The sequence below is a fragment of the Mugil cephalus genome, chromosome 10 (genome assembly GCF_022458985.1).
Source record: "Mugil cephalus isolate CIBA_MC_2020 chromosome 10, CIBA_Mcephalus_1.1, whole genome shotgun sequence".
NCBI lineage: Eukaryota > Metazoa > Chordata > Actinopteri > Mugiliformes > Mugilidae > Mugil > Mugil cephalus.
The window spans coordinates 25,361,084-25,371,854 of NC_061779.1; the positions used below are offsets into that span (position 1 = coordinate 25,361,084).

The window sequence follows — 10,771 nt, forward strand, 5'->3', positions numbered from 1 at the left end:
ATTTACAAGTGTTTTTTACACAGCTGAAAGTCTCAAAGCACTCAACAAAGACAATCTTACAAAAACACATACCATTCACACTGGACCAGCTGAAGGAGGAATGGTTGGATTTCTCTATTTACTGTAATATTGTACGGTGTACCTTACTACGTGGAGCACTGTGAAGGCGTGCTTCAATTTAGAACAATATATATTCAACTCAGTCGAATAAAAAACTTTCAGGTGCAAAGTGCAGCATAAGGGACAAAAGGGAGCCTGGATACCAGATGAATATAAGTGTTATTTCATTTTACATCAACACATCCGGCCTGGTTAAACAGTACCAGACCTGAGAACCTGAATGAAGACACCGAAACTGGAGAACCTTCAAACCTTGGGCTTAATTTGGGCTTGTTTCAGTCATCTTGTCATTCTGCCAAATAGTCGCCTTGACTGAAACAGATATGCAATGTCAACATTGACTTCCAGGAAGTATACAGATCTTTTGTGGTTTTTAAAGAAGATATAAAAACCTGTTAGTAAGCTCAGAAAGCTCCTGATTTGGTCAGATGCAAAGACAAATAACAGTTCTGAAGTTCGTTGCTGATAAAACAATCACTGGATTATAAGAAACCTTTGAAGCTTCTCTGCACAAAACCCCAAGATGAAATGTCTAAGTCACCTTGCTGTACAGGTTTTATCACTCCGGTATCACCACTGCTTACTGTAAAACTGCACAAATGAAATCATCTAAAACACCCTGCTACAAAACTACAAAACTAAATTTCTATTGTATTCAATTGCAAAGTGGTTCAAGAGTCAATTGGGGGTGTTTTTAACACAATATAGGAATAATAAAGTATTAAAACACTTTCTGGATTTCTTAAATCTTTTTGTACAACTGAAAAGGGCATGGAGCTGATCGGTCTGTATGTTAAATTATCAAGGAAACATGTCTATGTAAAAATGGATGCAATAATGAAGATGGTTGCAACCAGTTCCTGCTCCTCTTCTCCAGAGAACAAATACTTCATCCATCTACAGAGACACAACACTGCTGATTTCCTTTCAGCTCAAAGCAACCTTTGTGTTGCTGGACGTTATCTTGTGTTGCCAGGTATCTAGCCACCATCAGTCCGGTGTACTTGTAGATTTTAGAGTTATTATTATATAATAATAATATTATCATATTATTATTGTTATTATTATCTCTTTCAGATGTCCCACCTGGATTCAGTACCATCAGTAGACACAGCTGTATTTGAACAGTTGTTGGACTTACTGCACTGCAAGAGAAATCATTTGAAAAAGAAATGATGAAAATAAACATTTTCTAGTAATATATTCTTTTTTCTCGTTTTTTTCATAAGACTGTAAACTCTGTGCTAGATTTGTAATGTTTACCTAGGGAATGTCTCTTAGTGTGTCCGACTACAAAGAATGTTGTGTCATTGTTTTAGAACAGGTCGCTCTTGAAAATGAGCCTTCATGTCTCGATGAGATTTACCTGTATAAATAAAGGTTTAATAATAATAATAACTACTATAATAATAATAATGAAATAAACCGTCCGCATTAGACAACTTGTCTTTACGTTTGTATGCAATGTGACCACATTCAACAACTGTATAAATTCAATGTGACTGTTGAATAGGGTTATTTCTTGGATGCGGCAGCTTGATTGCACCACCAGGTAAGAAGGTGTCCAACAAGTACTTAATTTTCACACATCAAGACATTGTTTTCCGTTTTTGTGTTCAGGAAATCCTGCAAGCTCAACTTTAGTTCTGCTTATTTGGCCATAGCAGGATTAAAGCTTCGGGTCGTCTGGAACAAAAGAACTCTTGGAGATCTGCTCCCTCCTCGCCCCCTAAGAGCTGGTGCTGATCCAGTGTGGCGATGATCCTGCCAGCTCAGGGCGTGTTGACCTGCAACCTAGCACTTCTATCCAGCCAGAGCTGCTATCATCACCTCCCACTCAGAGCAGCAATTTGGAGATCTCCTAGTCTGACACTGAGTACTGAACAATAGCAAGCTCTCTCTTGGCAACAGAATTTACACACTGGAATTCATGCACAAGTCATTCAAAAACAGGAATCAGCATTAGTCTTGAAACACATATTTGTAAGATATCGCATTGGTCAGGTAAGAAGTAAGGCTTTTTCATCTTCTGAGCCAACATTTACATGGTTAAAGTGGACCCATTGTTCTCATTTCCAGCCCTTCATTTCTTTTTTTATTCTAGGGATTCACTAGAGGAGCTACACAGTTAAAACACATCATTACTTATCTCACGCTGTCTTACTTTTCCTTAAAAAACAGCATTAGCTCAAGGCACTTCAAGGTGTTTCTTAAAAGACCACTTTGTCCTGAGGCAGGCTTTGTAGAAGCCTTTGCTTGTAAGCACCAACTCATCATCCTTTGTTACTTTTCAACTTCAAGTAGATTCATATCCAACTGTATTGCATTTTTGACCCTAAATCCACTCTGCACTATTAGTGTGTAAAGCAGAAATATCCTAATTCACACCTGCCATTAACATGGGCCTCAGTTGATCAGATCACAAGGTTACAGCTCTAAGTAGTACAAGTGAGAAAGCAGTCAAGACGTAAAGAGTGTGATGACTTAGGCCACATTCAGAAATGATCAGGGTCAAATACACCACATTCTTTCAGCAGTGTGAATGTGAATGTGTTATTGGCCTCAATGAAGTACCACCTGTTAAAATGATGAACTCACAAAACTCGCAAAGGAACATATTAATTTCTGTACCAACAAAGGAATGCATCCCTTTCTGTCTATTCAGGTATTATTTGGGCTGTCACCAGCCAATTAGCTGCTGGAGAGTCACTATAAAAACAGAAGGTGGTTTGCTGAGCTCTTCACTTACTCTGATCGCATGCCTTCCTTGTTCCAGGTCACCTGGACTCCGTCATTAATGCTGACATTTCTTCTCCGCTGACTCCTGTTTGCTCTGGTTTTAGTTACCATAGTTACTTGTACCTTGAAGACTGCCTTGTCTCCAGCATGACAAATCTGAGTGCTTGATTGGTATTTATTTTTAATTTTATTTATATTGGTACAAAAACTCTAGCACCCTACCAACAATCTGGTGTTAATTATTCACACTGGTGCAAAAACCTTATCACCATTGTTCACCATAACAGTCATATGAAATAGGTAACACTTGGCAGTAACACATAAGACATCAAATGACAAATGGAAGTCTTAAACATCTTGGTCTGTTTAGTTTTCCTGAAGAAGTCTGTTTTTTAGTCTTTTTTTATTTATTTTGCTTTCCTACTGTCTTCTATTATTCCTGGAAAACGAGGAAGCACAGGAAGTTCATCGACCCCACCAGCTAGAAACCACAACACAGTTGGTCTTTGTAATTACAAATAATGTTTGTGTTTATATAAAAGTGACATCTGAGTGTAAGTACTCAAGACGCATGCGGAGAAACCTTCCAATGCTAATAGTGGGCCGACAAACTGGGAGCCACCACAGACGCATGTTAATGACAGAACAGGGCTAGAGTACAAGACTACAAAGAGACTGTTTGATTAACACTTGCATGGATGTGGTTATATGCATGCTCGGTTGCATAAAATGCCTACCACACCTGTTTTGGGATAGCATGTATGCACATTTATCAACAAGTTTGACTTTTCGGGTGTGCTGTGTCTGGAGCAGACGTACAAATTCTGTGACAAGCAGACGCTTACTGTGGCATGAAACCAGCAACTCAAAATGAGCAGAGAGCATATATATGGAAAAGGAAAATGACCAAAAGTGTCAAGAATAAATGGTACAGATAAATGGTAGAAGTCAATAGGCTATAATATACTATGGCAAGCCCAGAAGGGAACATGTGTTAGTAATTTGCATTCCTTAACCTTACTCAGGTGAGGTTGTAACAATATTTAAGACAGTAATGCCTTCATTTTAATCTCTGGCAGTTCATTTGATAAAAGATGAAATGTTAGTAAATGTAAAAAGGTGAAAGTATTTGTTGGTTCTGGCTTCACGGTACAAGAATGTGTGTCAGAGAGAAGGTAAAACATGATCACTTCATTGATTTCTAATAGCATTATATGTTGGCATTAATGCCACTGAATACATGTGCTCATGTCTACTTAAGGTATACTGTAAGATGTAAGTAGATAGATGGAAATGACACAATGAAGTGAAATTTTGGGAGCAAACTATTTTTGTTTGTTTGTTTCGTTTTCTACCAGTTAACTAGCTAACTCAGTTTGGTACAGAAATAAGTGGCTGAAGTGTTTAAGACTCATGCAGATGACTGTTCTGAAAGCTGGATACTGTTACAGTCAGTCACGGGAAACATGAATAAGTATGTTTCTTCTGTTTTGTGTAGACATGTCAGGGTCCTTACACACGCTTAGATCACAGGGACCCTTGTGATTCCTTTCAGACACATGACGGCCAAAACCATGACTTGGCCTTGACACAACTTCTCCATAAATCTCATGCAGAGCAATACATTGAGCAGTCGTGTCGCCTTATTGTGCAGCTGTGAACGTGTGGAGGCATTATATTTCAGATTCTTCAGATGATTAAAACATGGAAACAAGCTGGAGAGAAGCTGACGAGAGGAAAGACGATACCCAGGAAAAGATCCGTGGCTGAAATGACGGAGGGAACATCTGCTGCTGGATGAACCCGTTTGTATACTGTAAACAGCTGAGTGGGCTGCACAGTTCTGAATACGATCGCACAAACTTGTATTTTATGCTGCTGATGCCCTTAGGGATTTTTTATTTTACTAGAGAACTTTGTTTTTTTTCTGCTTGTGGCGGTAAAGGTCTCCATGCCAGCGCAGATCTGCTGACACTCAGCTCATAATAAAAGCTTTCTAAGGGCTAAACTGCAAAAGCAGTACTTTCTTTCAGCCCTTTCCTCTTACTGTGAATCCACTTTTTTTCTGACTGCTACCTGTATAACCACTCAGATGTTTGGTTTTAACATGCTCACTGTCCACTGCTGTGCTTGTTCAATCGTGTTGAATTACTTCTTAGACTTACCAAAGTCTTCCCAAGTCTTCTCTGTATAACGTCAATGACTGGAGTGTGCCAAGTTTGGAGGCATCTTCTAATGGTATTTTTTATATATATGGATTAATAATAGTGTGGTATTAAGTATGAATTTGTACTCCTGCCTCAATGTGTTCATAAAAACCCAGTTAACCTCAGTAAAAACAGACAAATACTCCTAAATATTTTGCTGGTGCAACCAAGCAAATTATTATTAGGGTCTCTTACTAGGGTCAGAGTTCTAAACACAATTTACTGTCAGCAGCAAAATTGTTTTCCATTACTTATTGGCAAAAATCTAGAAGATGATTTGGATGGTTGATTCTACATCAATGCTACATTTGTCCTGATAGCTGGCAAACACTAAAGGTCAAACGAGGGCAGACATCAAATAAGTCTTGTTAGCCGTAGTATGAAGGGATTTGCGCATGGTTCTAAGGAGGGACTCTGACATCTTTAATCTGTCCATCAACCTGCCCTAAATGCCTACCTGTTTAAGTCTACAGCCATTGTGCCCCTCCCAAAAGAAAAACCATGTAACCTGCCTGAATGACTGCCCTCCCATTGCACTCACCCCAGTTGTTATAAATTGCTTCAAGAAAATAGTAATTATGCACATTAAAAAGACCATTCCTCCCCCTTGGATCCATTACAGCTTGCTTTACAGCAGCTCAGGTTAACTGATGATACTGTCAACACTGCCCTCATGCACTTGGAAGGTAAGGACACATATCTGAGAATGCTATTCATTTATCACAGCTCAGCATACAACATAGTCATACCATACAGACTGCCTGAAAAGCTCAAGACCTTTGGAATGACACCCTCCCTCTGCTACTGGGTGCTGAACTCAGACAGTCAGGCAGAATGGAAAACTGGATTTGATTTTGTAAATCCCTCGAAGCACAGGCAGACACAATTGACTTTTTTGCAACTGGTATATTGAAGCTTCTCCTCAATCCACCATGAAAACTAAACACACACTTGTTGACAAAACAGAAAGTTAACTAAACACGCAGCATTGATGATGAAACAGAAAGTTAACTTAGCAAAAATAGCACACAGAGCATGTGAAATAAATAGCATTTTAACAAAGGAAAAGACAGACAAACAAAACAAATACCTCATTGTCTGCATGCTACCAAGACAATAGTCTTCAGCACGCCCCTTCTTAGTGTACACAAAGCAGAGACGGAATCAAGTCACCCATGTGCAAGTCTCAACTAAGTCTTAACCTTCAAGTCTCAAGTACAGTCAGTCTCAAGCCTTTTTTTTTTTTTGGTCAAGTCAAATCAATTCACAGGTTATATCAAGTCCTGTATCAATCGCTCTTCTGACATTTTTGAATCAGGGACATGCTAAATATTTGTTTTTGCTAAGCGCTACATTCAACATTTAGAATTAACATTTACATTTAGATTTAATATATACATGTAGATTTAACATTAACATTTAGATTTAACATTTATTAAATGTGATAAAAAGGTGCTTTAATTTACTTTGGAGCTAAATGTAGGACAAATTGTGTGTTCATTTTAACATGCGCAACTTTACATAGCGCCCCATAACCCAACATATACAGTAAATAAAGATGGTTGGCAGAACAGCTCCACAAAAGTGAAGCTCCCCCTAGTGACTGGCTGCAGTATGGGTCATAAGGTCCACCTCCTCCATGTAAGTGGAAGGGATTTGAGCCAAACTAAAACACGGGGTAGGTTTTCTAGTTTTGGGTAGTTAATGTAATACTGATGCTCAAGGGTCCATTTTTCTGATAAGTTTCGTTTCAGTGAGGTATTTGACACCATAGAAACAGGTGTGACATCATGATGACTACAAGGGGGGCATTAGTAACATGACCCTACTGCGCAGACTCTGGCTCCAAATTAACTAAGATGATGCCACCCCATGGAAGTAGCATCAGTTTGGCCAATGCGAGGAAGTTGGGACACATTGTCTATTTTTATGGAACACTTTGCTTTATTTAACTCAGTGCAAAGCAGCAGAATGATTACAAATGAATCTGAATCAAGAAACAGATGTATGATGTCTACCACAAACAATTTACCTTGGCAACAACAGCTACAGTTTAACACATCAGCAAACTTCTTCCGCTACTAGAATCACAACTAAACAACAGCCACCAACAGCAGTGGTACTTGTATCATGCTGTACCCAAGACACATTAACAGAAGACTGCAGAGGAGTTGGGGTGTGCATCTTATTGCTCAAAACAAGCTGAAAATTACAGTTATTTTGTTTATTCTTCTAAAATGAATGAATCACCTCCTCCTGTGTAGACACGTACAGCGTGTTTGCTGTAAGTCTCAGTACCCTATCTAGTCAGCTACTGAAGACGGTAGCCTCTAGCATATAAAGAGCAAGATGTTTTATTCTGGTCAACCACAGCTAAAGAGAACTTTCTTTCATAAGATAGACTCCACAAGCCCATGTGAGTGTTTGACAGGTTTTGCAATGTAATGGTTTATTTCTGAGGTTTTTATTGAATTGTCATTTCTTACTTTGTAGTTTTGGTCATTTAAGTATAGTATACATATTTGTTTGATTTAAAATTCCCTGTTCTTACGCATGTCTTTTTTCTACAGATTTGCTTCTACTCCTCAACATGCGTCTTATGCATTTACCTCACTTAACAGGAATGCATCGTTCTTGCTCTCTGCCGCTTTAATGAGGCTGCATTCCTCCACCTGAACGGGGAATCGCTGCTGCATTACTTCGTGAGCACACTCAACATGTCTACTACATGCTGTAAAGCTCCTGGTGGGGGCTGTTAAATAACTATACTGCCATAAATGCCATCCTGACTAAAGCTCATAAAACCCAGAGGAGGTTTAAACATGCGGGGAGGACGGCGGAACAGAACTCTAAGCGCATACACAGTCACACCAGTCTGAGGTGGTCAGCATCAGTTACAAGAATTTCAAATGAACACAAATCTACCATGTACCATTTACCATCAATTATATTTACCAACAGCTGTGCAGATTTTATCTGTCCTGAGTAGTGCAAACCACAATGTCAGTGAGGTGGTGATGATGCTCTCAACGCTACTTCTGTAAAATCTGTGGAAGATGGTTGGTTGACATGCCTGCTTTCCTCAGTCTCTTCAAGAAGTACAGGATTTCTTCCGGAGTTGCTCAGTGTTGAGAGACCAGGTGAGATCCTTGCTCATGTAGGCTCTGAGGAATTTGAAGGTTTTCACCCTCTCCACCTCTGTCTCGCCAGTGTACAGTGGTGTGAAAAAGTGTTGTCCCCACATTTTGATGTGGGGAATCATGTCTGTGTTTTGAAACAATTGGTTATTAAAACCAAACTGGGAAAAGAATGTGTTGATTAATGGATGATAGAACCACTTTAACTCAGAGCAACAGCTTTACAAATTTCAGTAATGGCAGCGAATGGTTAACACAAACAATATCGTGTACTTCTGAGGAGCCTTGTTGACATAATGAATACCTTCCTGCATACTGCCAGTTCTGAGTATAAATTTAAACTTAACATATAAAAATCATTTAAAGTAGTGGGTTCAGGTTCATATCTTCACGATGCAGAAACACTTTCGAAGCAGTTCACTTGCCCAATGTCAAAGGACACCTTCCGGTTCAAAAAGTGTTTGCTTACATCTTTCATTTCTACTTTTATATATTTATAGACTTAACATTTTCTCTGAACAACAAGATATTTTTCTCTGCTCATTTGGTCACATCTTTTTTCCCTTGGTCAGGGTCAACTTGGTCACTTCATTCACAAAACTAATTACACAAAATAAATCAGTAGGCAGAATCAGTAATTATCCTAAAACTTAATGAAGAGGAGAGTGAAAGAGAAGGAAAAAAGTGGTGCTGTGTTACAGCTTGGCTACTTAAATTTGCAGGTTTCATGCACAACATGCGCAACACATTGTATAGGAACAGAGGAACAGAATAAAAACGCAAACTTGCACAACTTTGTAAACTTACGGCCACCACAATTGTCATGCTGCTCTCTGTGGTTTTGAAGCTCTCAGCAGGTATTGAGCTGGATGAGGGCCGTCATTAGTGGCTCAAGACCAAACTTATTTTGCAGGTAATTGGATTAGCCTTTAGCAGCCTAAACATTAATTGCTGCTTTGCTGATGATCCTTCTTGGACCAATATCTGGTTTCTGATGCAAAGAATAATCTGTTGTTAAAGTACATGTAGAAGATTATGTACAAACCCTGTAAATAAAATAATATAACTTGCAGTTATAAAAAATATCAAGTACAAAATTGTCATGATAAACTTTGACATTTGTCTTCTCTGACTAATTTACTCCCAACACAAACCAGATGGATGGAAAGTTGGGCTGCATGCAAAACCTGCTCTCAGTACATAACATAGCATAGAATGCTGAGCACACGTGGAAAGGGACAATTTCAAATAACAAATAACTCTGAGAATCTTAACCCAGAGATGACAACTAGAATGGAGTGGCTATATGACTCTGGAGTTAAACAGTCCTTCATCTGAGAGGAGGAAAGAGAGAACCACTGCTTCTCCATCTGTGGTGTGCTGGAAGTGAAACCATATGGCATTCAGGGCAATTGGGAGAAAGTTAATGAGGTTTTGAGCAGGCACTAAATCCGCTCCTTGAACTTTTACGATGACCTCCCACAGGCTGGACATAATAACCCTAAATGACTTAACAGTCTGGGTCAATTATTAGGATCTGCTTGGGTTACAGTCATGAGGTCCGTGTGAGGACAGCATGACGCAGGGCATGGCTGCAGAATATGTACCGGATTCAGAAGAGTTTAGAGATGGAAAATCCCTTAAGTAGGCTTAACAAAGTACATCTAAGAGCTCTAGGAAATAATGAACTGATATTAATGTGATGAATGTATTAAAACGAAATACAGAAAAGGGGGTTAAGAGACACCAAGGAGGAAAAAGGAAACAGTAACAGAGCTCATGGCACCACAGTGATGCTCCAGATGTGTTATTTCCATACAATCCAAAAAAACACAGGCTGTACTACTAATTTCATCGTCTAAAATCATTTTTTACATCTGAACTATACTAACTGATGCCGTGGCTCATTCACTGAAAATGTACTGAAGCCTGTGGAAACAATTACAGAAAATGTGACATGTACATCTAATCAACATGTATAAATTTAATATACACTAATCAGAAACAACATTAAACCCACTGACTGGAAACTTAAATAGCATTAACCACCTTGTGACAATCCAGTGTTCTGCTGGGAAACTTCTGGACCTGGTGTTCATGTGGATGTTACAGACCAGACACCCCCACCCCATAGCAATGACACTCCTTGATGACAGCAGCCATCTCCAGCGGGATGCAGCCTGACACAGGCACACACAAATCAAAACAGGAACAACTCAAAAAACATGAAGAACAGCACAAGGTGTTGAACAGGCTTCTAAATCCACTAGGTCTTAAACTGATGAAGTGTTTTTTGGATGACACACAGAGGCCCAAAATGTCCCCACTAAAAACATTCTGTTTCCAGACACCACAGGACATCATCAGAAGACCTGTGTCTATTCTCCGATGAGTCACAAATGTTTTGGAGACACTGGGGAGACCTACACAGTATTAGGAAAGTGGTCATAATGTTATGCCTGATCGTTGTATTCCACATGTGTATCACTGACATGTGGCTCGTTGGTCTAGGGGTATGATTCTCGCTTTGGGTGTGAGAGGTCCCGGGTTCAAATCCCGGACGAGCCC

The 10,771-nt window shown here is 39.3% G+C and overlaps 1 non-coding gene across 1 annotated transcript; it reads left to right on the forward strand.

Annotated features, from left to right (window-relative positions):
• Positions 1-10,699: 10,699 nt before the first annotated feature.
• trnap-ugg lies at positions 10,700-10,771 on the forward strand. Its single transcript has one exon. It is a non-coding gene; the product is annotated as a tRNA-Pro (tRNA).